Genomic DNA, 27,047 nt, shown 5'->3' with positions numbered 1-27,047 from the left:
AATTACAAATCACCTGTAAGCCCCGCCCTTTTGGCCCCACCCTGTCCACCTTATTAGTACGCAAAGGTCTTCCCACCTTTTGCCATGATGATAGACAACTTACCAAAAGTCCCCCGGCACGTTTCTCACCGATCTTGGGGGCGAATTCTTGATGCCAAGGACTGTGAGGACATCTCTACCAAACAAAGAAGCACTTACTTTATATAGTTAAGACAAAAGACACTTGTTTGGTGGAGATTTTCCTCTTTGTAGTCTCGTTCTCTTCTCCATGAGAGGATTCATGTTATCACAGATTTCTGGATGAAAGGAGGTAGCACTTGATAATTATGCAATAGAAAGTACTTCAGTTGGAAAGATATTTTGTGCAAAACTGTGTACTCTTATTGGATAAAGAGGCAGGTGAGGTTCGTTCTGGCCCAGTCACTTACACAGCTACTGACACACCCACTCTGACACTTAGATACCCACTCAAAACCCATTAAACCACTAACACACCCACTCACAGACCAATACACCCACATAACCACTCACACACCCACTCACAGACCCATACAGCCAACCACATAACCACTCCCGCACCAATACTGCCACTCACAGACCCACTTACAGATTCATTCAGCCACTCCCACGCCCAATTATAGACCTATACAACTAATCATACAACTACTCACGGACCCATATTGACAGTCACAAAACCAGTCACACACCCACACGGCTACTCATGCATCTACTCACAGATCCATACAGCTGCTCACACAGCTACGGACACACCTACACAGACACTTAGACACCCACTCCCACACCCATAAACCACCCACACACCCACAAAATCACTAACACACCCACTCACAGACCCATACAGCATTTGTTTTTGTATGTGAATTTGTAAGGTTTTTCAAAGAAAATCCTAATTATAACATCCCTGTAAACATATATATATATATAACTTTGTATATATATATATATATATATATAAAAAAAATCCTAATTATAACATCCCTGTAAATATATATATATATATATATATATATATATATATATGTATATCTTTGTTTTTATATATATATATAACTTTGTGTATATATTACCTACTGGCGGTCGCCAGTAGGTAGTTATAGTTAGGATCTACTTTCCATAGGAAATCCGCAACATTCTATTGGGAATAAATTTGGCGCCGGTGAACGAATCTTCGCAAATTTCTCCAAGAAAATGGCCCGCTCCTTCCCTGAAAGTTTGGGGGGATTCGTCAAGCGGGGGCCGAGATAAAAGGGGGGTCCCAAAACGTGTTTTCCTCATGTTAATTTCCATAGGGCGGTCGACTTCACTTTTAGCCCGAACGGCTGAATGGATTTCCACCAAACTTGGCAAAATTGTAGGGACTGGTAGCCCGATGTGCCTTTGCTATGTCTCAAGATATGTGCTCCAGTGGATTTTGAGTAATTTAGGTTAAAAAAATATATATATCTATGGCATCGCCCCGGTACGCGCACCGGACCCGCGACTAGCGCACGGAAAGCTGATTGGCTCTCGGGTGTCTGTAAACATTCGAAACAGTCCGGAGCGGCCGCCATCTTGTGTCTCGGTAGGATCGAGACACAAGAGGTGGCCAAAACAAAGGAGGAAATGACCATATGGGGCAGGGTAGACCCTCCCTGACCCCCTAGGTTTGATGTGGGGGCTATAAAAGGCCCCCACGGGCCAAAAAATAAAAAATGTTTTTTTTTTCGTTTTACGCGGGGGAAGCGCCCAGTACGCGCACCCGGGAGCGGCCCGGGGAGCGTTCCATGGGGAAAAAAGAATGACAGTTTTTTAAAAATGAAGCCTTTTTTTTATAAATTGGAGGTAGTTCTGAAAAGAACTGTTTTTTTTTCTTCTTTTTGTTGTTTTATATTTTTTTAATGTTTTTTGAACATTTTGTACTTTTTTTGGCTTTTCAAAACAGTTTTATATTTTTTTTGTATTGTTTCAGGGGGAGAAACAAAAAAAAGGGAATTGAAACTGGGTCAACTGGAGCAAAAAACAAAAAAAGAAAAAAATTACTTCTTTTTGGGGCACTTGTGATTGTCACCTGCAAGGACGATGAGCTTTACGCTCTTTTCACCATAGGCGATAAGCTTGCCACATGCAGTACAAGTGATTTTAAAATCAGCAAATCGTTGCTGAATACAAGGCATCATCTCTGATGTTTCTGGTCCCGATGAAGTGGGTTCGTTTCTTTGGGAGGTGGTCCTTGATGACTGGGGGGGGTTACTGGCCAGTTCCCTGAGCTCTGCACGAGAATAGTTGTTAGGGTGCTTACAGATCATATGTCGAATCATGGTATTGTTACCAAAGGAATACTTTTTGTTTGAGTTGCCCCTTGAGAGTTGTTCTTTACAGATTAGGCAAGTTACCTTGGCCGCATTCACTTTTTTCTTTCCCTCTGGGAGTGAAAAAAATTCCCATACAATGTGAGACTTGGGCTTGTATGGGGTATTTTGTTCAGGCAGCCATCTTCTCCCATCCTCCTCTTCCTCTTCCTCCTCCTCCTCTTCTTGACCACCAATGTACTGTTGTGGTGGTCCTCTTGGTGGTGGTGGTGGTGGTGGTGCAGATGCTCCAGCTGATGCAGCTACAGTAGCTATTAGAAAGTACAAAATAGTTCTCTCTCTATTACTAAAACAGGTCTTCCTCAGTCAAAGGACAAAGTCAGAATAAGGAAAAAAGGTGGGGTCTTTCATCATTTGGGAAAAAAAAGGCCTGAACCAATGAGAAGTGTTATTTTCAGGTCACAAGACCAGGGATTTAATCATTATGAAAGTAAAACTGTTCTGCACCAATTAAAAGTGTTATTTTCTGGTCACATGACCGACGCGCTTACGCGACGCGCCCGCGGGCGCGCCCCGGGTCGAGTCGCGTAAGCGCGTCGGAAGTTTACGTTGCGCGATCGTATTCGCTCGAGTGCTTCCGGGTGCGCTTACGCCGTGCGTATCACGCGGACGCGGCTACGTGATACGTCACAATCATGTTTTCGTTCGCGACATTGGCACTAACGGGACGCTTCCCGGTTCGCGCACCGGGGCGCTTCAAACGACTACGCTCTCCGGGGTGCCACTGGGGCGCGCCCCGGGAGCGCTCCAGGGTAAAAAAAAAAATAAAAAAATAAATTGTTTAAAATACAAATAAAATATAGGAGTCATTCATTTTCAAAAATATTACATTTCATAGCTATAGACATTTTCTATTTACCAAATTTTGAACTTCAAAGAATAAAAACATAGGTTTGGGGCCTTATATATAGTTAGGAATTAGCATTTAAAAAACCTATGAAATTCACTGAAAAAACCATAGGTTTCACACCAGTTATAGTTAGGAATTAGCATATAAAAAAACTATTAAATTCACTGAAAAAACCATAGGTTTCACACCAGTTATAGTTAGCTGCAAATTTTACTGACATAAAACCATTGAAATTCCACGTTATAGTTAGTTGGACTCACTATAACTCGCGCGTCTAATGCACTGCTGATGACGTCACATATTACATCACTCATGACATGGTCAGTGACATCACTCATGACATCACTGATGACACCATCTTTGTGACAGAGTGACAGACCTCCTTTCAGTGTAATGTAACCCTTGAAACACATATTCAAAAATAGAAATTAACATTTTCATAAAAATGGAGATATCCATACCAGTTACAACAACCAATTCAGTAATACCACCATCTATATACACATCCACTCATTTACCAACAGTTCTATATAGTCACTCATACATATACTCACTCATCATATGTAGTGAAACACCAATACATCCTGTTACACACCGACAGTCATGCAAAAGTTACTCACACACATACTCACACATGCAAATAAACTATTGAACATCCATTTATTTGCATACACAACTATACACACTACCACCTTACTTCTAAGGAAACTTACACATACTTACTCTCTTAAACAATCACTTATAGAAACACATACTTATTTAAACAGGAACTCTTACAATCTCACATATACTCACTTATAAACATCAATACTCACATATACTAGATTAAAACATATGTCGTTACTGATAAAGACACTAGTGAGACAGTCATTCACTCACTAACACACACATATACACACTCATCCACCCATATAGTCCTGCACATATGTTGTCTTCAAAACACATACAAACAGTGAGTCAGTCATTAATGCATCTATGTGCAAAGTAATACCCCCACCAAACCATACAGACACTCATACTGATACTAAAAAAAACATCTAATAACTCATATACACACACATGTAGCTACTCACCAACCCATGTAGCCAATTATACACAAAGTGAAACACTGATACATATATTTAAATATTTAAACATTACTCGCTAATATATGTATTCACTAACATACACTTAATAAGCCAGTTAACCAATCAATTTTTTTTTTTAAAACATTCATTAAAACATTTATTTAAACATTTATTCTTCCATTGACCTTTACATATACATATATAAAAAATATTTATTTTTCAGAAAGATACACATTCACTGGATGGTGTCATCAGTGATGTCATGAGTGATGTCACTGACCATGTCATGAGTGATGTAATATGTGACGTCATCAGCAGTGCAGTACACGCGCAAGTTATAGTGAGTCCAACTAACTATAACATGAAATTTCAATGGTTTTATGTCAGTAAACTATAACTGGTGTGAAACCTATGTTTTTTTCAGTGAATATATATATATATATATATATATATATATATATATATATATATAAGAAACACAATCTTCACAACCTCCTTCTCGGGGAAATGAAGACACGGACCCCAGGCTGTAGTAAGGTAGATTTATTTAACCTCTCAGGCGACGCGTTTCGAGCAACAAGTGCTCTTGATCACACAACATACACCTGGTCAGCTAACCATTAAATACTTTTTTTTGATAGTGATGCTCCACCTTTCCAGTGAGTCACGTATTACATAGACGCAAACAAAATACTAGGTTATACAACGCATGAATGCAAAATGAGAACAATAAGGGCACAAAACCAATATTACTGCATGAATGCAAGATCTCCTTAAATCGTATACAATTTGAGATAAAATATCCTGGAAATGAGATTTCATAACTGCTGCCAATCTGTAAATCAGACCAAATGAAACAATGTATATACAAATAAATATAGACCTATTTACACTAATTACATACATTATACTTAAATACACAAATACCAAAAATATAATATTTTGGCCTCAATATGCATAAAACTAAACCAGGTCTAAGATAAAAACATATATGAACAGTTTAAATCCATGTATACGATGAATGCAATCTTATTGCTGTCAATAATAAAGTGCCTAATGTGCCCTAAGTGCCCGCATATCACTAATTACCCAAACCTATTGGTGCTCAGAATTTTAAAATTAAATTAAAAATTTTGAATATGCCTTAAATTAATCAAAAAAGGAAAAGAAAGAACTTTAGAAAAAATTATTGTTTTTGTACACTATTTACAAAGTTACGTCTGGTTGTATAACAATAACGGGTGAATTATTTCAGCTGGAAATTTCATGATAGTTGAATTCTCACATCAATTATTCACCCATGAAGCAACAAGAGCCATTCCGATTTCAAAATTCATAAATGCGATTCAGTTCTGGAAGTCCCTATACGATAAAAACATAAATTAATGATGTATCAACCACTGACGAAATACTGAAACACACATACATGACTAAACAAATGAAATGACTACAAAAAATGATGTAAATCTTCTGTGGTGTTAAGACCATTCGGGTATTTGCTATCAAGCTCAACTATATATTCAGTCTCCTTTTTCCTCAGTAATTTTTCTCGGTCTCCCCCTCGTTTGAGAGGGGCCACTGCATCAATGACAAAATATGCCAAATTGCTTAGATCATTGTTGTGAGTTGATCTAAAGTGGCGAGCTACGGGGTATACACTGTTGTTATTGACTGTTGCACGCAGATGTTGTAAAATTCTGACGTGCACCTGTAGTTTGGTACTGCCTATGTACCGTAGGCCACAGGTGCACGTCAGAACATACACTGCAAAGTCACTGTGGCAATTATAATTCCCTCGAATAGCTTTACTGATCTGACTGAAAGGCGTATTGTAGTGCGTAGTATTAATGCCAAATTTACACGCCCTACACAAAGAGCATTTATAAAAACCATCTTTCTGTTTGAGCCAGGTGCTGCCACCACCGAGCTCAGGACTTGATTTCACCAAACTATTGTGCATGCTTCTAGACTTTTTATAGGTTATTGTAGGTGTAGCTGGCAGTGTGTCACTAAGGAACCCATCGGTCATAAGAATTGGCCAGTGCTTCTTAACAATAGACCTAATTTGTCTTTCCTGTTTGCTAAAGGACAAAATCAAGCGAGGAATATCACTATTGCTTTCTGAGTTATGTACTTCAGTTTTCAACAGAGACTCCCTAGATCTCTCACGACTACGTCTCAAAGCACTTTCCAAAATGTTATCATCGTATCCTCTAGCTTTAAGTCTGGTGATATATATATATATTTCCCAATCCAAATAATGAACATGGATGGATGGATGGATGAAAGAATGAAAAGATGAATGGAAAGAAAAGCAAAAGGATGAATGGATCAACTTGTGAACAGATAGGACATTGCATGGATGCAAAGGTGAAAGAGTGGATGGATGAATGGATGGATGGAATGTCGATTGATAGTGGGAAAAAGGAAAACATGGATATATTAAAGGATGTAAAAGAGAAAGGCTGGATGGAAAGGTTGGAGGGGGAGTGGATATTTGAGTGGATGTAAGCAGGGCTTCAAGTTGGTTGGGGTCCCTCTGGGTCTCAGACCCAATAGTAATTAAAAAACGGACTTTGAAATGGGTCCCTTTCGAGCCATGTATTCATCTCCATATTTTACAAGCTAAAACTCTGATCGATTTGTAAACAATGAGTGTAAACATTACTAAAATAACCAATGTCGTTCCTATTTATTTCTCGCATGGTCTGCTTACTTTTTCATTCCCTAAGAGTGTTTGTTATTTCCAGGATTTTGTGTTACTGTATTTTTTCTTATATCACACAGTGGCATGGGAAGCAAGCCGAAAACCACTGCAAATGGTGGATTACCAGCTCGACTTTCGAGGCTTTGAACACTTGATGACCATAAGGGGTGTGAAAACATGGCAGGACATCGGCACCAGCCTCAGCAAGCTTTTTTGGGGGGATGGGGAACGGGACAAAGTGCCTCTTTTTAGGTACTTCTCAGCACAAAGCCCCACTCCCTCCTCTCGGGGTGTTTTTTTTTTGGGCAGAGGTCTGTTATTTGTTGGCACTGCGGTATGCACACATTGTCCTTGGGTAGCAAATACAGCTGCTTAGCAACCCTTTTCTAATACATGACTTACAAGTGGTGGTTTAATTGAGCAGGCAAGAGAGTCTGAAGACAGCAGACTCCAAATGTTTTGGGTCTTCACAATCGGACTACTCTTTCGAGTGGAGTGTTTTAGGCATGATTCAAAAGACCAGAATGGCATTGCAACAGGTGCATTCAGATCTCAGACCTTTTTTCCCCTAGTTCTTCTAGCCTTGTGCCTGCACATCTATATAGATTTGTATAAAAATTATAGATCCTGTCCAGCTCTCGCCCCCAAATTAATTCAAGTGACCTCAATTCTATGGGGGAGCTGTTAAAGAAGTTGAAATGGGTGTTCCTGTCTTACTGGCGCCTTCCCGTTTCATTACTGGTTGGAAGAGACCATGCAAATCAATTCAGGAGACCAATGACTGGCTCCTAGGCTAAGGATCCAGTCCCAAGGTGGCGGTTTAAGATTAATTAGCACCTCATGCATGCCACTTTAGGCTGTTTAACTTTAGTGGCCTACAATCTAGTTGTGATAATTTTTATAACCTTTATATAGTTCAACTGGTGTCATCAACTGCATTAAAATAAATAGCATACATATTGTGTTGGGAAAACAATATTATGTATATCATTGTTATAGAAAGAAATCCAAACCTTTCTATGGTGGATAACAGAGAAGTGGTATCAAAACGCCATGGGGCCAGGAGTAGTATATGGCGTTTGCAGGGCTACACTTGTTGGGGTGCTGAGGATCAATCCGCTGTGTCTGACAGGTCGGAACCGAAGTTGAGGACACCCATTTATCTCTGATCGTTGGAGGACAGACAGTCTGCTCATCAGCCACCCCGATAGCCGTTGTGGGTTTTCATTTAGATCTTAACGGGGGGCCATATTTTCTCACATTTTTGTTCATTGTCGTTTAATAGAACAATTCAGTTCTTATTCATATAGACTGACCAGATCTTGGCTCACCAGACTTTTACTGGAGTGTTACTTCTTGATTCCAAAACTGCACTAATGTGAGATGGGCGGCAAGGAGGAGGGGAGATATGAGTTTGCCAAAGGGGAGCATGAGCCGGTATGAAGAGCGCTCAACTGGGGCCCCCACAGAAGAAGAAGCGGATCAGTTGGTAGTTTCACTCTCATGATTGCTTCCACCATGTGCATGATCTCCTCCCAGTAGGAAAGAACCTTGACACAGGTCCACCACATGTGTAACATGTCCCCCCTCTTCCAGCAACCTCGCAAACATAGATTGGAACCACTACATATATTTTGTGTGCGAACTAGGGTAAGGTACTATCTGGAGAGAAGTCTGTATGAGTTGCCTTTATATTTTCACACCCTCAACACACACAAGAACCAGCTCCGCTGTAAACAGGCGTCGCAGCACACTGGAAAGACATTAGGTCTTTCCAGCGGGAACCCAGTGATGAAGCATGTCACCACTAGGTTGGTGAGTGAGGGTTCTTATATAACTTGTTATATGTGTTGATTTTTCCTACCTTTCTTTCCCTTTTATTCAACCCTCACATTTTTATTTGAGGTTTCTTTGTTTGTACTTTCACTCTTCCGTTGTTTAAAAATAATCTATTAGGGGTAAGAGAGTGAATGAGTATACCCTTACTCTCTCTTTGTTAGCATATTGTCTTTATATTGAACACATATGGAAGATGTCCCATATTGCTTCCAAAGTGTCATCGTTTATCTCCAGTTCTAGGTCTCTACCCCATGTGGATGTGTTAAAGTAAGAGGGGGTCCTCTCTGTATAGGAATGGTTTATTGTGGAGTAAAGGAGGGAGGGTCCCTTTTCTTCATTTGGTCATGAAAGAGAATCTCAAACGATGTTTTCTCCATGATTGATTGTGTGTGTATCTCTGTTACCTGCCCAGTGTAACAGTAGGTTTAATCTGTATTTGTCGCGTAGTTGGAGATGGAACTGATCCCTGCAAGCATCTGTCCATAAACGTCCCATCCCCATACAAGTTTCTTTCTCATAGTGGACCCCTTTGTTTCCATAAGTCCACTGTGAGAAGCGCAGATCAGTCATGCCCTTTGGAAAGTCAGGTTTGTGGGTGATCAGGGTTATCAGGGTGGGGTATGTGGTCATGTTCCATCTGTGGGACGCTGTGTCTGGGTGGGCCAGTAGTATAGCAGTCAACCAGAGGAGAATATTGTTGGTTGATCTGCATTTTCACTGTAGCCATGGTAGGTGTGATAGGGGGACCTGAGTGTAATGTTTCTCTGCTCTCTAGTAAAGAGTGGCGGTAGGGGTTTGGTGCCAGTAGGGGTTTGGTGCCGGTCCAGCGCTGGCTTTAGTTGGGCCCCCAGGACATAAATCGACCACATTGGGAATGGGAATTCCCACCCCTCCATCTGCAGGCCTCCTGTAAAGTCTAAGTCTAGATACCCTGGGAGAGGGAGATGTGTTAACCCACAGGAAGGTAAAGAGTCTATTTTGAATTTGGCGCTGCTTGGGGCTTTGAAGCTGGAGGCCTGGAAGACAGAACAGGCGGGGAAGAAATTATGACGTTTTTCGAGTGGGGGGGCAAGTACTGCCTCAAGCTGGCCCCAAGGGCACAGTGAGCACCCACCCGGAATTATGGTGACCCTAATTTAGGATAAATTGAAACGATTGACAGCTTTTAGTTTTACCAGGGCATTTTGTCATCGCGAGTTGATCAATGTAGTACTGAAATATCACCCAAGATGGCGGGCGTCATTATTTTTGTCAGTAACGTTTTACTTGAATTTCAAAATAAAAGCAAGAAACGCGTCATATCCGATTAGTACAGCAAAACAGTAGTATACATTAAAAGTTTCAAAAGAAACTACTGAAATCAAGAGTTTAAAATAAAACTAAGAGGAGAGCGCGCGACGCGGCAGCCAAGATGGCCGCTCCTACGTGAGCTCTGTGTACTCGGCGGCGCTCCGAGCACGAAGGGACCGTTTTATGTTGCCGTTTCCCTCTCAAAAAGGCTGATTTGCACGTCGGAAGTCCTCCTGTGCCCCTAGATATGTGTGTGGCTCTCAGTGCTTCATCCTACGTGGCACTATGAGGTAAAAACTGACTTTTCCGATATCGGCCGCCATTTTGGTTTTTTTTCTTTTTACCTCTACAACTCTTCAGGCATTTCTACTTGAACCATCTTATTTTCAATGGCGTTTCTCCTCAAAAAGGTCTGCCTTAGCTGCTGCCCACGCTACTGTTGAGCTTTTGCTCTCTATGCTCCCTTTTTCACAGATTTACATGTGAAGGAGTTGATTTCTTCAACAGTGGCCGCCATTTTGTCTCTTTGAGGGTGAACGAGGAATTAACTTTCTTTTTTTTTCTCTCCAATCTCATTGACATGGATTGGTGCCCTTCTTGCCTGCCTCATTGTGCTTAACCTTCGTTCGTTCTGTTTTTTTTTCTTCAATTCAAGGGCCTGTACGCTGCTTAAAGCTTCTCCTACCTCCGTGTGGTGTTTCTCCTCAATAGACTTGCAGTATAATATTTTACCCTGCTAATTCTACGGCTTTGTATGAGCTCCTGCTTGCTCTACGCATTTACTGCGGTTTTTTTGGTTGCTTTTTTTCTGAGCTCCCTGTGGTGGCCTCCTTGTCTCTCCTTTTTGCTGGTGCATTTGTGTGAGCTGCCTGCTCACTCCCTTATATTGAGCCCCTCGCTCTCACACAATGGAACCCACGCAGAATTCTAAGGCTTCCTCTGCGGCAGCTGTAGCACGCAAAGACTCTACATCTTCTGGCAAGCGCCTCAAAAAAGATCCTCCTTCGCCTTCCAAGTCTCCACCTCCTGTGACGCTTGAGGATATTATGGAGGAACTTCGACATATTCGCCCCTTCATGGCGGATACCACCACAACTCTTCAGAGACTTGATGAAAAATGGTCTACTCTAGACAGAAGGGTAACTGATGTCGAACAACAGATAAGTGATGCCCGGGATGTTGCCGCCAAGGTTGTCAGTCTCACCAAGGAAGTCGAAATGCTCAAAAAAACCTCTGAGGATTTGGAAAATCGAAATAGACGCAACAACCTACGCATTTATGGTGTTCCAGAAAATTCGGAAGGGTCAGATATCATTCATTTCCTGAAGTCTCAACTACTGCCTATCACTGGTATCCCTAAACATCTGGACGTTAATATTCAGAGGGCGCACCGTCTTGGCTCTAAAAACTCTTCTGCTTCCTCAAAACCCAGGGGCATTATTGCATATTTTCTCCTCTACTCAGACTTAATTACTATTCTTCATTCGGCTAAGCAGCATAAGCAGCTAGTGTGGTCTGGTCACAAGTTATTTTTCACTCAGGATGTATCCAAGCTGACTGCTGCTCGTCGCAAGGAATTTTTGCCTGATGCCAGATATGGTCTCATCCATCCGTGTTTCTTCAAGGTCACATACAAAGAAAGGTCTTTTAGCTTCGATGATCCAGCAGATTTGCGGAAGTGCATCAACACTAATAAGGAGGATTCCATGGAACATAGTGGCACTTGATGTCTAATTGTCTCTATCCTTTTGTCCTGTAAATTTTTGCTGCACCTTTTCGTGTTCTGATATGTGTTTTTCTCTTCCTTTGTTTTTCAGATACACATTCCAAGTGTTTGATCCTACTTCTCCTCCGTTGTGTTGTTTCACCGTATGAAATTCTTTTTTTTTTTTGTCACACCCCATTATGCCGTCTTTCCTCATGGTTGTCTGGTAAGTCTCCTTCATTTGTAGTACATTGTCAGGCTTAGTCTCCATCTATTCGTGTTATTTTTATTTTTCCTCTTATGTACTTTTTTTTATGAGGCTTTGTCTTTGACTTTCCTTTCTGTAGTGGGGCCGTCTTTCCCTGTTGCTCCCGCTCTCACTTCATTGTCTGTTTTGCTCCTGATGTGTAAGGCTAAAACCCTTCGGTTTTTTGCCATCCCGTTTTTTCCTCTTATCTTATGGGAGTTTCTGCCTCCCATTCCTCTTTCCTCTTTCTTCTCTTTTGCCTTCTCTTTCCTCCTCTTCTCATTTAGCCTTTTCTTTACTCTCTTTTTGCTTATTTTCCTTATCACTCTTTTGGTGCTTTTTTCGGTAGAATGCTCTCCCCTTCTCTTTTTTATATTAACTCATTTTGGCTTTTCATGCATTTCCTTGTTCTATTTTCTGTGCTTTCCATCTTCTTCTCTATCTTTCATCAGTATTCTTTCATATTTCTCTCTATTCTTTCTATTTCTGGTTGAATGAAAGGTCTCAGAATAATTTCCTGGAATGTTAAAGGACTTCGCAAATCAATTAAAAAACAACGTGTCCTTTCTCACCTAGCGAGACTGAAATGTCAGATTGCTCTTTTGCAAGAAACGCATTTGACTTTGCAGGATTTATCTTCATTGCGTAAACAATGGGTTGGAGCAGCTTTCTGTTCCCCAGCTGTCCATCGTAAAAATGGTGTTATTCTCTTGTTTCACAAATCGTTAAATGTTCAAGTATTGCATGAATCTCAGGACTCTGATGGTAGATGGTTGTTTTTAGAATGTATGGTTAACAATGTTAAATTTTCCTTTTGCAATGTCTATGGTCCGACTGGTGTCGATAATGCATTTTGGAATGATTTTTCTTCCCTTCTTTCCTCACACACCTCTGAAAACCTCATCTTGGGGGGGGGACTGTAATCAGCTCATGGACCCCTTTTTAGATAGGAAATCCAAAACTAGGTACATTCCCACTAAAATGCAAAAGTCTTTTCATAAGGCAATCACATCCAGAGGCCTTATTGACTCCTGGAGAATATCTCACCCTGACTCTCTTGAATTCTCCTTTTTTTCCCCGGTTCATACCTCACACTCCCGTATTGATTACATATTTCTCACTCAACATGCATTCCAGTTCATGACTAATTCAGAAATTGGTTCTATTCTTATTTCTGATCACGCTCCTATTATTCTGGATATGGACTTTCCCTCCCCTATCTCCACTTCCAAACGCTGGCGATTCAACAATTCCCTCCTCTTAGACCCTTTATTTGTTGAGCATCTAACTTCGTTTATGACAGAATTTTTCCACACTAATCTTCACTCAGTCTCTGAATTCTACTTTGTATGGGATGCTTTTAAATCCGCTGCTAGAGGTTGTATTATTGATTTTGTGTCTCGCAAAAAGAAGAAAGCCATCGCCCAATCTACCCACATTCTTACACAAATTAAACATTTGGAGCACTTATATTTTACTACTAATTCCCCTGATACGCTGCCTTCTCTTATTCAAGCCAAAATGCAGTTTAATAAACACTCATGGGACTCCGCCTCTAATAATCTTCTTAAATTCAACGCAAAAATGTATGGTGGTCGCAATAAGGCGGGGAAATCGCTTGCCAATTATCTTAAAATTAAAAAGCAGAAAACCAATATTATTTCTATTAAGGATTCTCAAGGTGTCTCTCATTTTTCGGATGCTAAAATTCTTGAATGTTTTGTTGATTATTATTCTAATATTTATACTCCAGAGTCCACTCCGTCTCCATCACAGATTGATTCCTTTTTCCAATCCATACCTAAACCCTCTTCAGATGTTGTTGACCTCTCCTCTTTAGACGCCCCTATATCTGATACGGAAATTCTTAAGGCCATTACTCTTTTACCCAAGGATAAAACGGCTGGTCCTGATGGTTTTACTGTGCGTTTTTATTTGCATTTTAAATCTGTTCTCATACCACACCTACTTTCCTTAATTAACTCCTTTCTTACTAAAGGCGAGTCACAAGGTTCATTTACTCAGGCCATGCTTTGTCTCCTTCCTAAAAAAGACAAAGACCCCACTCTATGTAAAAATTACCGGCCTATCTCCCTTATAAATACTGATTGCAAAATGTATGCAAAAGTCTTAGCCTTGCGGATTAATCAAATCATCCCTGATCTCACAAACATATATCAATCTGGCTTTGTTAAAGGACGCTCCATTACGGATAACTCAAGAACTCTTCTCAACATCATTAATCTCGCTTCTAAAATGAAAACCCCTATTGCGGCCATTACATTGGATGCCGAGAAGGCTTTTGATTGTGTTAATTGGGACTTTATGTTCGGGGCCTTAAGATGGCACGGCTTTAGTCCTCATATCATCCGTTACATTCATTTACTATATTCTGCTCCCTCTACTTCCATTTGGGTCAATGGTGCACAATCCAATTACTTTCCCCTTCATAGAGGCACGCGGCAAGGTTGTCCTCTTTCACCCCTTTTATTTGTCCTTGCTTTAGAACCATTCTTAGAAACAATTTGTCGATCCTCTTCCTATTCTGGTTTTCTTTATAAGAATGTTGAGATTAAATATACAGCTTATGCAGATGATATTATGCTATATGTCTCCAATCCATCCACCTCATTACCTGCCCTCTTTTCCCTGTTACAGGCCTATTCCCTAGTCTCAGGTTATAAATTGAACGTTGATAAATCTGAAGTTCTACCTCTTAATAAATTTTGTCTCTCTCATCAGTTTCATGGCTCTGGTTTTGAATGGACCCCTACTCACATTAAATGTCTTGGTGTTCTTTACGCTAACACTATCAGGGAAACCATCAGACTTAATCATAAAGATGTTCTTAATGGATTGCTAGCGCGTGTTCGACCCCTGAAGCTTGAGCCGGGGGCTGTTATTTTTAAAATTGTGTGCATTTCTTAAAATCGATTTTCGTTTGATTTTTGCTATTATTTCATTTTTTTAAAACTCACTAAAACCAGGATCATCCCGCACTTGTCCCCTCTCCCTGTGCAGCGGAGTCAGCGCTGACGCTGTGTGAGGCTGGGCTTAGGAGGCCATATTGGGGGGAATTAGGGTTGGCGTTCGAGTTGTTGCTCGCCTCACACCCGCCTCTAACCTGTATAAAATGATGTCATCTTCCCGTCCGCGCAGCGGGCGGGCGCAGCGGGCGCGCCGGCGAAAAATTTCCGTATTTTTACTAACCTGTTTTGAATTCAGGTTGCCTCTGATAATTTCGCGACTCTTAATGATTGTCGGATATGACGGTTCTTCTTACAATTCAAGAAACCAATATGTGACTCTAAGGTAAAGAGCATATCAGGAGGAAGCGATGTTAATATCTCATGATTATATGTTTTCTTGAAAAAGTTTTTGTAAAAAATGGGGTAATATTAAAACTGAACATTAACTATCCTACAAACTATATGCATTTTGAGTGCATTTTGAGTGCGAGCAACTGTCAAAATGAAGTGTACGTAATTGACCGTACAAACTTAACTTTATATTAGTAAAAATACGGAAATATAAATGTACCTACAGACTAAACCTCAGGTAGCTTATGACTAAAGCTAAGATATTTTGATCCATCCAGGTTTTTAACCTAATCATCTTCGGTGGCTCCTCCGGGCACTTTGAATATCTGTACCTATAGAGAAGGTAATTTAATACATCAGTACCTTTGATTATACTGTTATAATAAAATAACCAGAATCGTTTTGAACATTTTCTATGACTTCTTATCACACAGTTTGAGCGAGTACAAAACCGCTAAGAATATACTGTCTGCCGGATGATATGAATACATAGATTCATCCTACATCTTCAGCAGGTACTAAGATAATATTCATATACAAACACCCTAACAGTCTGAGGATGCTATCTTAGTGATAATGGGATATAGTGGCCCAGAAACATACTAAAGAGTGGCCAATGGTTATCTTGATCAGTTCCATCAGAGCAGATCATTAGTCCACAAGGGGCAAGTAAATCCCTCATTGCGGGAAAATATGACTGTTTATACTCTATGGAGAGAATAAATTGCCAATAGCAGGATAGCAGTAGTAAAAGTTATGTAGTAGTGTAGACAAGTAGTTAATTATTTTTTTGTTTCAATTTCTTAGACATCAATTCAATTTTGTGAACGTCCTGAAGAAGGTGTGAAAACTGAATAAAACACCGAAACGCTGCGTCGACTGTGTTCACCTGTTTAGTTAGAATTTCCCTTTACTACAGCCGGACCTATTAGCTAGTCTAATGACCCAGGTAAAATCAGGCTCCCCCAGCGACTCGGCCCCTCCTGGCTTCTTAAGAACCGTGAGCCAGACCATTCTTCCGGTTCTGCTAAAGGTACTCAATGCCTCAATTTCCACCAATACAGTTCCCCCTAAGTGGAAAGAAGCCAGGGTGAAGGCACTTGCTAAAAAGCCTAATTTGAGCGTTACCAATCTTAGCAACTACCGTCCAATCTCCCTGCTCCCCTGGGGCAGTAAGCTACTGGAAAAATATATCAACAGCCTCCTGACCAATTTCCTGGAGGAAAATAATCTCCTTGATCCCTCGCAGACCGGCTTCCGCCCCAAGCATGGGACGGAGTCGGCTCTGTTGGCGGTCCTGGAGGAAGCAAGGGGCATCTTGGATTGGGCAGGATCGGTGGCAGTCATCCTCCTCGATCTCAGTGCCGCTTTTGACACTGTAAATCATACCATCTTGTTGCAGCGCCTCCGGGAGATTGGGATTCAAGGAGGAGCGCTGGAGTGGATTCATTCATTCCTATCCAGTAGACAATTTCAGGTCTTTGAGGGAGCAACTATCTCCTCAAGCAAGCCCCTGGACTGTGGAGTCCCGCAGGGCTCCTCTTTAAGCCCGACGTTGTTTAACGTCTATATGAGGCCACTGGCTGGGGTCGTGCGTCCGTATGGTATTAAGATCGTTACCTACGCAGACGATACCCAGCTGGTGGTTTCCCTCACGCGGGCTGGAGACCCTGTGAGTACAGTGGACCTGGCGGGATGTCTGAGCGAAGTCAGTAGATGGATGACCCTGTCTTGTCTTAAACTTAATGGGGACAAGACAGAGGTCATGATGTTGGGACATCTAGCACCATCTACAATTAATCAGATCTGGCCTGCGTGCCTGGGCACCCCCCCAGTCCCCAGGGATGCTATTAAGAGCTTGGGGGTTTGGCTGGACAAGTCCCTGACGTTCGACCACCAGGCAGTTGTATTATCTGCCACTTGTTTTGGCCTCATTAGAGTACTGAAGAAGATTCTCCCTTTGTTACCGTTTGAGGCAAGACAAATCGTGGTCCAGGGACTGATACTTGCGAGGCTGGATTTTGGAAATGCGCTCTATCTTGGGGCTCCAGATTCCACACTAAAAAAGTTGCAGGTAATTCAGAATTGTGCGGCCCGGACCCTGCTCCAGCTCCCCCGCAGGACCTCTGTGAGAACCGGACTGATAAGATTACATTGGCTTCCGGTGAAAGAGAGGATTAGTTTTAAATCCCTTTGTGTTGCCCATCAATCTTTTTGGGAAACTGGCCCATTGATCAGTCGCCCGTTAATTACTCCCTATCTTCCCAGCAGACAGCTCCGGTCTACTAATGCCTTATTGGCTGTTGTGCCTAAGGTTAAGAGGTCTAGATCGGGAGGTCGTTCCTTCTCCCTGAATGTGTCTAAACTGTGGAACAGTTTACCTTTCCATCTCAGGTCCAATCCGGACCTCACCTCTTTTAGAAAAAAACTAAAAACCTTTCTGTTCAATAAATAGTTGTCACCCAGTATTTAGCCTCACTGAGAACATCTGTTAGCTTTCAGCGCTGGGACGCCTCCGGGCAGCTATTATGCGCTTTACAAAACCCATTTTCATTTCATTTCATTTCAATAAACGTACTTCTCTTATTAAGGGTTGGTCTCCCCTCTTTTTATCTTGGTGGGGTCGTCTCGCAACAGTTAAAATGATGCTACTTCCTATTGTTAATTTTTGTCTTTCAATGCTCCCTATCTCTCTTCCACTTTACTTTTTCAAATCTATAAACCGTCTGCTAACCAAATTCTTATGGAATAATCGTAAGGCTTGTTTATCTCTCTCTCGTTTACAACAGCCCAAAAACCTGGGTGGTGTAAACTTCCCCAATATATCTTGCTTTCACTTCGCTTTCGCTCTTAAACAGATTTGGTCTTTTTTGGATGATTCAGTTTCTATCCCCATAACTGCTTGGAGCTCATTGGAACTTGAGCAAATTGCTCTCTTTTCTTTCCTTAATGCCACTCGTCTTTCTCATCCGCTGGCACGTTTTCTTGCCCCTACTCTCAAACATTCTAAGACACTCTCTTTATCTCTTTTCCGCTCTTTTTTATCGCAAGCTGAATTACATTCTCTTATTCCTATTTGGTATAATAAATCCCTTAGACTCAATAACAAAGCTCTATTCTGGAAGGAGTGGATTGATAAAGGCATTATCAATTATACTCAAATATTTAAAGACAATACCCTTCTCACTTTTCCTCAGCTCTGTGATACTTTCCATATCTCTAATGCACATTCCCCTCAATATTCTGCTCTCACACTTCCTCTCACTGATTTAATTTTTCAGCAATCCTCATTACCTACATCTTCCCCTACTTCTCTTCCTTTACCAAACTTTTCACTTCCCCTCAAAGCAGCTGTAATTTATAAGACACCCTTTTTTTCCAACGTTACGAGAACAAAAACTAAACTGGAATTACTCTGGGAACGGGACCTAGCTCAGGAATTTTCATTTCAGTCATGGGATGCTATTTGGTCTAAAATACATTCTGTATCCCGTTCCGCCAGCACTACACAGACATGTTATTTTTTCTATAATAGAATCTTTTTTACACCTCAAGACTTATGCAGATTCAAATTACTTGAGACTCCAAATTGTTGGTCCTGTTCTCATAATATTGCTGATCTTATGCATATGTTTTTTCATTGTCTTCTTGTTCACTCTTTTTGGTTGAAAGTTTGGTCGCAATTGAACAAAATCCTGAATACAACTTTTCCTTTTGAAATTGTACACATTTTCTTAGGTGGTTCTTCATCTATTTGGAATGTTCATTGTGATTCTCGCAAGTTCATAGACCTTGCCTTGGCAATTGCCTTTCAAGTCATTACCACCAATTGGAAAGATGCTTCTAAAATCTCATACATTGCTTGGTGGAACTTGCTTTGTCATCATCACAGACTTGATCGTGCCTTTGCCACCACGACCACTTTGTTAATCAAAAGGGATTTAATATGGTTGCCACTAACTGATTTTCTTTCCAAACATGTTTGAAGTTTTCTTGCCATGTGATGCACCTTTTTCTCTTTTATTTATCTTCCTAATATTTTTTTTGTCTTATTATATTATATTGTATTCTCATTCAAATGTATCAGCTATTTTGTTAGGCTATTCCCATCTTCTCTTCTCTTCTTCTTTTTCTCTTTCCCCTTCTTCTTTTTCTCTTTCCCCTTCTTTTCTTTTCTTTCTCTCCTTTTCTCCCTCTCTTCCTCTTTTCTCACTCTCTTCCCCCTTAAATAAAATCTTTAAAAGCTTTTTCCCTTAGTAATGTTTTTATATCCCTTATGGGAACATTTTCTTCATTGGCATATTTTATTAATTGTACTTTAACCCTATTCTTTTTACATTCTTTGTATTGGTGTTTACATTGCATATTTACTTCAATAAAGCTTTTTAAACTTTAAAAAAAAACTAAGACAGTATATTTTTAATAAAATTATTGTAAGAAAATCTTAGATTTAGAGATATATCTACAATACAGATACATAATAATGTGAATGCAATAAAGATAATATAGTGGGCGACAGTCTTAAAGTCTGTATTCAGACAAAAGTGGTGAAGGCTAAAACTCCTTTCCATTGAGAGCGTTCATTGTTGATCCGAGTTTATGACAAGCACTGGTAAAGGAAATATACAGTATATGACAAGCACTGGTAAAGCCATTAAGTCCGGCTTTAATGTGCTAATGCATGCAAACAACATTTGTGCATGTCTGTGACCGCGTACGTAAGCACTTCGATCCCTTTTGAAAGCAGTGAATTGATTTAATTCAGAAATATGAAGGACTCCTTAATCTCCCCCGGTTGAAATCTTTGACCTTGGAGTTAAGCAGACATCAGCAGAGAACGCCTAACTCATGCAGCTATTTTATCAAAGGTCTGCACTGCTTACAGTGACTCGTGTACTTCTGCGCATTAAACACTGGTTAAAAATAGCAAGGTCGCTTTAAACAGAAATGTATTTTATGAATGTGAGGGATGTATTTACAAACCTGTATTGCAAAAAATGTATAATTTGAATGACCAATACAACACTTCAATGAAATTTTGAGTCAACATATTTAACCTTCACAAATTTTCATTATTTAAAACGTCGTTTTGAAAGGCCAAAGGATTACAGCTCCCGAAATGCTTTCTCTCCTAATACGATTATGCTAGTCTTTTAATGCCGGCCAGTCTGGCTAGCGTTGACTCTGCACAGCGGGCACCAGTCATTCATTGTGATGTTTGTCAGACACACACGCAAACCCACACATTAGAGGGTGTGGTGATGCGGTCAGAGCTGCTGATTTAGCTCCTCTGGTACTGGGTTCGAACCTCGGCGTTGGCTGAATACCCTCTGAATCTGAGGAAAACACTTAATCTCCCCGTGCCTAAAAGAAACGGATGTGACCTTGTGTATGTAACTGGTGCATATGTAAAGAGCTCCAATGCCCTTGAGCGAGTTCGCGCTGTATAAAACTGCCACCCCCCACACACAAAAAATGCGGGTTTAGTGAAGAGCACAAAAGTTTCCATGAAACGCTGTTTTCGTTTAAAAAAATATATTTTTTAAAACAGCTATTTCTGTATTAGACAGGAAATAATCTACCTATTTTACAGAACAGTGGCTTGTGTGCATGTATTTATTAATGGCATAGTAAACTGACCACTGATACTTAAAGCGAAAATAAATGTTACAGGGCAGTGAAGAGGTGATCTATCTGTCTGTCTGTGTGTCTATCTGTCATCCAGTTGAATGGTACACGCGAAACGCTTTCTGCAGGACTTTATAGACATTTAATCCAAGACGCGAAAACCTGCAATCCACCCCTCTCAAGCCCCTCCAATGACCGCCCCCCCCCGCAATACAAACGTACAATCAAGGCCTCATTCAAACTAATTAACAGATGTCCGCATTCAGAGTTCCGAGCATATCTGTGTCGAACTTTCAAGCACGCTGTAGTGAAGACACAAAGGCCAAAGATGGGGGTACCATGATTTACTCCTTCTTTGTCAATCACTTCCCTCAGAATTCCCGCCACCCACCTCCCAACCGTCAACCCCCCAACGTTCCAAACCCCAAGGTGACAGGTGTAGAAACGGAAAAAGGGAACATACAGACAACAAAATTCAACGTGCAATGATAACATTTCATTAAATGAACTTCCAGACCCTACATCTCATGAACCCTTTTAAAGGAAAAGTTAAAACAGGACAACATCCTTAAGCCTTGAAGGTATCCCTACATTAAGGGAAGGTCTGCCATTAGATCTGTCCTGGTTGCTATCTGTTTGCCTCGAACTAATCTCGACTCTACCACAGGTGGTTTGGGATGATTTATCAGAATTGCTCAATATACTTATTAAAGGGTTATGGTCTGTAGGAATGAGAAATGGTTTTCCCCACAGGAACCTTATGAATGTTGCCAGTTCCCACACTCATGTCAAATGTTTTCTTTGGAAAACAGAGTATTTGTGTTCTGAGTCCTTCAATTTGCGTGAAGCAAAAGCAATGAGTTGGCTACCATATTGTTTGTTTTGACTGAGTACTGCTCCAAGCGAAATCTGGTTCTCATCAACAGTCACAATTGAATGAAGAGATCCATGAAAGGATTTTATTGAAGCTGCATTTTGTATTTCCTTTTTTTTTCAAGGGCATGCTCCTTTCACATGTTGCATTCCGGGTGAAGTTAGTGTCCTTTTTAACTAACAGATGCATTGGTTCTACCTTATCTGAATAGTTCCATATGATTTTTGAATAAAATTCACATAAACCCAGAAATGATCTTAGTTCATCCTTGGTCACTGGACTGGAAGAATTTACAATTGCTGAGATAAGGCTGGGTTTAGGTTTCACACCATCTGCGGCTATAACATGCCCCAAATATGTCTTCCGTTTTTTTTTTATATACAATTTTCCTTTCTACGAGTTGTCTATGTTATAGACGGAGCGCTGTTTGCTGTAGAATACAGATGCCTTAAGGTAAAACTCCCACTCGGGGGCGAAGCTTGCCTAGAAACAAGATGGCAGCTAACTGAGAAAGCTCTGGCGGCCGCCACAAATATCCAACAAAATCCTAGAAAATAGGTGTGGGAGCACACTGCTTCACCTCCCAGCAGAGTCGCCCCTAAGCATCTTGGTTGATGCAGTCCGACAAGCGAGTACACTTGCAAAGTCTTTAGAGTGTTTCACCAGGTGGGTGCAGATTAGTGCTGGCCATCTCTGGACACGTGTTTCTAGATTATTATCTGTCATCAGCAGAGATTAGGCGTTATTTGGGGTTGCTGAGCAGGCTGCCGTATCCTTGGAACGTAGTATCTCTCCAGGCGCGCAGGTGCCTCTCCACGAGCTCGTCAGCCCACAGCGGCTCGAGGGCAGCCTTTCAGTAGAAAATAGGTGTGGGAGCACACTGCTTCACCTCCCAGCAGAGTCGCCCCTAAGCATCTTGGTTGATGCAGTCCGACAAGCGAGTACACTTGCAAAGTCTTTAGAGTGTTTCACCAGGTGGGTGCAGATTAGTGCTGGATCCCGCACCTACGCACCGGAGTGGTACTATACCTGGCAGATATTGGCAGCCATCGGCGACCCCAGAACACTGCCTATCCCTGCTGACGAGGGTTGAAAACCCGAAACACGTGTCCAGGGATGGCGAAGACAGCGAAGATAGCAAGATCGAAAGATGATGCACCGCGAACACTCTACTACAATGACCAGAGTCCTCAGGGGTAACTTCCGCCGGTGTTTGAGTAGTGTGCGACCCCACCCCTCTTTGTAACTTAAAGCTCCCTTGAGCAGCGGGCTGACGAGCCTGGGATCCCGCACCTACGCGCCGGAGTGGTACTATACCTGGCAGATATTGGCAGCCATCCGCGACCCCAGAACACTGCCTATCCCTGCTGACGAGGGTTGAAAACCCGAAACACGTGTTCAGGGATGGCGAAGACAGCGAAGATAGCAAGATCGAAAGATGATGCATCGCGAACACTCTACTACAATGACCAGAGTCCTCAGGGGTAACTTCCGCCGGTGTGTGAGTAGTGTGCGACCCCACCCCTCTTTGTAACTTAAAGCTCCCTTGAGCAGCGGGCTGACGAGCCTGGGATCCCGCACCTACGCGCCGGAGTGGTACTATACCTGGCAGATATTGGCAGCCATCGGCGACCCCAGAACACTGCCTATCCCTGCTGACGAGGGTTGAAAACCCGAAACACGTGTCCAGGGATGGCGAAGACAGCGAAGATAGCAAGATCAAAAGATGATGCATCGCGAACACTCTACTACAATGACCAGAGTCCTCAGGGGTAACTTCCGCCGGTGTGTGAGTAGTGTGCGACCCCACCCCTCTTTGTAACTTAAAGCTCCCTTGAGCAGCGGGCTGACGAGCCTGGGATCCCGCACCTACGCGCCGGAGTGGTACTATACCTGGCAGATATTGGTAGCCATCGGTGACCCCAGAACCCTGCCTATCCCTGCTGACGAGGGTTGAAAACCCGAAACACGTGTCCAGGGATGGCGAAGACAGCGAAGATAGCAAGATCGAAAGATGATGCATCGCGAACACTCTACTACAATGACCAGAGTCCTCAGGGGTAACTTCCGCCGGTGTGTGAGTAGTGTGCAACCCCACCCCTCTTTGTAACTTAAAGCTCCCTTGAGCAGCGGGCTGACGAGCCTGGGATCCCGCACCTACGCGCCGGAGTGGTACTATACCTGGCAGATATTGGCAGCCATCGGCGACCCCAGAACACTGCCTATCCCTGCTGACGAGGGTTGAAAACCCGAAACACGTGTCCAGGGATGGCGAAGACAGCGAAGATAGCAAGATCGAAAGATGATGCATCGCGAACACTCTACTGCAATGACCAGAGTCCTCAGGGGTAACTTCCGCCGGTGTGTGAGTAGTGTGCAACCCCACCCCTCTTTGTAACTTAAAGCTCCCTTGAGCAGCGGGCTGACGAGCCTGGGATCCCGCACCTACGCGCCGGAGTGGTACTATACCTGGCAGATATTGGCAGCCATCGGCGACCCCAGAACACTGCCTATCCCTGCTGACGAGGGTTGAAAACCCAAAACACGTGTCCAGGGATGGCGAAGACAGCGAAGATAGCAAGATCGAAAGATGATGCATCGCGAACACTCTACTACAATGACCAGAGTCCTCAGGGGTAACTTCCGCCGGTGTGTGAGTAGTGTGCGACCCCACCCCTCTTTGTAACTTAAAGCTCCCTTGAGCAGCGGGCTGACGAGCCTGGGATCCCGCACCTACGCGCCGGAGTGGTACTATACCTGGCAGATATTGGCAGCCATCGGCGACCCCAGAACACTGCCTATCCCTGCTGACGAGGGTTGAAAACCCGAAACACGTGTCCAGGGATGGCGAAGACAGCGAAGATAGCAAGATCGAAAGATGATGCATCGCGAACACTCTACTACAATGATCGGAGTCCTCAGGGGTAACTTCCGCCGGTGTGTGAGTAGTGTGCGACCCCACCCCTCTTTGTAACTTAAAGCTCCCTTGAGCAGCGGGCTGACGAGCCTGGGATCCCGCACCTACGCGCCGGAGTGGTACTATACCTGGCAGATATTGGCAGCCATCGGCGACCCCAGAACACTGCCTATCCCTGCTGACGAGGGTTGAAAACCCGAAACACGTGTCCAGGGATGGCGAAGACAGCGAACATAGCAAGATCGAAAGATGATGCATCGCGAACACTCTACTACAAGGACCAGAGTCCTCAGGGGTAACTTCCGCCGGTGTGTGAGTAGTGTGCAACCCCACCCCTCTTTGTAACTTAAAGCTCCCTTGAGCAGCGGGCTGACGAGCCTGGGATCCCGCACCTACGCGCCGGAGTGGTACTATACCTGGCAGATATTGGCAGCCATCGGCGACCCCAGAACCCTGCCTATCCCTGCTGACGAGGGTTGAAAACCCGAAACACGTGTCCAGTGATGGCGAAGACAGCGAAGATAGCAAGATCGAAAGATGATGCATCGCGAACACTCTACTACAATGACCAGAGTCCTCAGGGGTAACTTCCGCCGGTGTGTGAGTAGTGTGCAACCCCACCCCTCTTTGTAACTTAAAGCTCCCTTGAGCAGCGGGCTGACGAGCCTGGGATCACGCACCTACGCGCCGGAGTGGTACTATACCTGGCAGATATTGGCAGCCATCGGCGACCCCAGAACACTGCCTATCCCTGCTGACGAGGGTTGAAAACCCGAAACACGTGTCCAGGGATGGCGAAGACAGCGAAGATAGCAAGATCGAAAGATGATGCATCGCAAACACTCTACTGCAATGACCAGAGTCCTCAGGGGTAACTTCCGCCGGTGTGTGAGTAGTGTGCAACCCCACCCCTCTTTGTAACTTAAAGCTCCCTTGAGCAGCGGGCTGACGAGCCTGGGATCCCGCACCTACGCGCCGGAGTGGTACTATACCTGGCAGATATTGGCAGCCATCGGCGACCCCAGAACACTGCCTATCCCTGCTGACGAGGGTTGAAAACCCAAAACACGTGTCCAGGGATGGCGAAGACAGCGAAGATAGCAAGATCGAAAGATGATGCATCGCGAACACTCTACTACAATGACCAGAGTCCTCAGGGGTAACTTCCGCCGGTGTGTGAGTAGTGTGCGACCCCACCCCTCTTTGTAACTTAAAGCTCCCTTGAGCAGCGGGCTGACGAGCCTGGGATCCCGCACCTACGCGCCGGAGTGGTACTATACCTGGCAGATATTGGCAGCCATCGGCGACCCCAGAACACTGCCTATCCCTGCTGACGAGGGTTGAAAACCCGAAACACGTGTCCAGGGATGGCGAAGACAGCGAAGATAGCAAGATCGAAAGATGATGCATCGCGAACACTCTACTACAATGATCAGAGTCCTCAGGGGTAACTTCCGCCGGTGTGTGAGTAGTGTGCGACCCCACCCCTCTTTGTAACTTAAAGCTCCCTTGAGCAGCGGGCTGACGAGCCTGGGATCCCGCACCTACGCGCCGGAGTGGTACTATACCTGGCAGATATTGGCAGCCATCGGCGACCCCAGAACACTGCCTATCCCTGCTGACGAGGGTTGAAAACCCGAAACACGTGTCCAGGGATGGCGAAGACAGCGAAGATAGCAAGATCGAAAGATGATGCATCGCGAACACTCTACTACAATGACCAGAGTCCTCAGGGGTAACTTCCGCCGGTGTGTGAGTAGTGTGCGACCCCACCCCTCTTTGTAACTTAAAGCTCCCTTGAGCAGCGGGCTGACGAGCCTGGGATCCCGCACCTACGCGCCGGAGTGGTACTATACCTGGCAGATATTGGCAGCCATCGGCGACCCCAGAACACTGCCTATCCCTGCTGACGAAGGTTGAAAACCCGAAACACGTGTCCAGGGATGGCGAAGACAGCGAAGATAGCAAGATCGAAAGATGATGCATCGCGAACACTCTACTACAATGACCAGAGTCCTCAGGGGTAACTTCCGCCGGTGTGTGAGTAGTGTGTGACCCCACCCCTCTTTGTAACTTAAAGCTCCCTTGAGCAGCGGGCTGACGAGCCTGGGATCCCGCACCTACGCGCCGGAGTGGTACTATACCTGGCAGATATTGGCAGCCATCGGCGACCCCAGAACACTGCCTATCCCTGATGACGAGGGTTGAAAACCCAAAACACGTGTCCAGGGATG

The sequence above is a fragment of the Lissotriton vulgaris genome, chromosome 12 (genome assembly GCF_964263255.1).
Source record: "Lissotriton vulgaris chromosome 12, aLisVul1.2, whole genome shotgun sequence".
NCBI classification, from domain to species: domain Eukaryota; kingdom Metazoa; phylum Chordata; class Amphibia; order Caudata; family Salamandridae; genus Lissotriton; species Lissotriton vulgaris.
Note: the sequence above shows the minus strand (reverse complement) of the source record.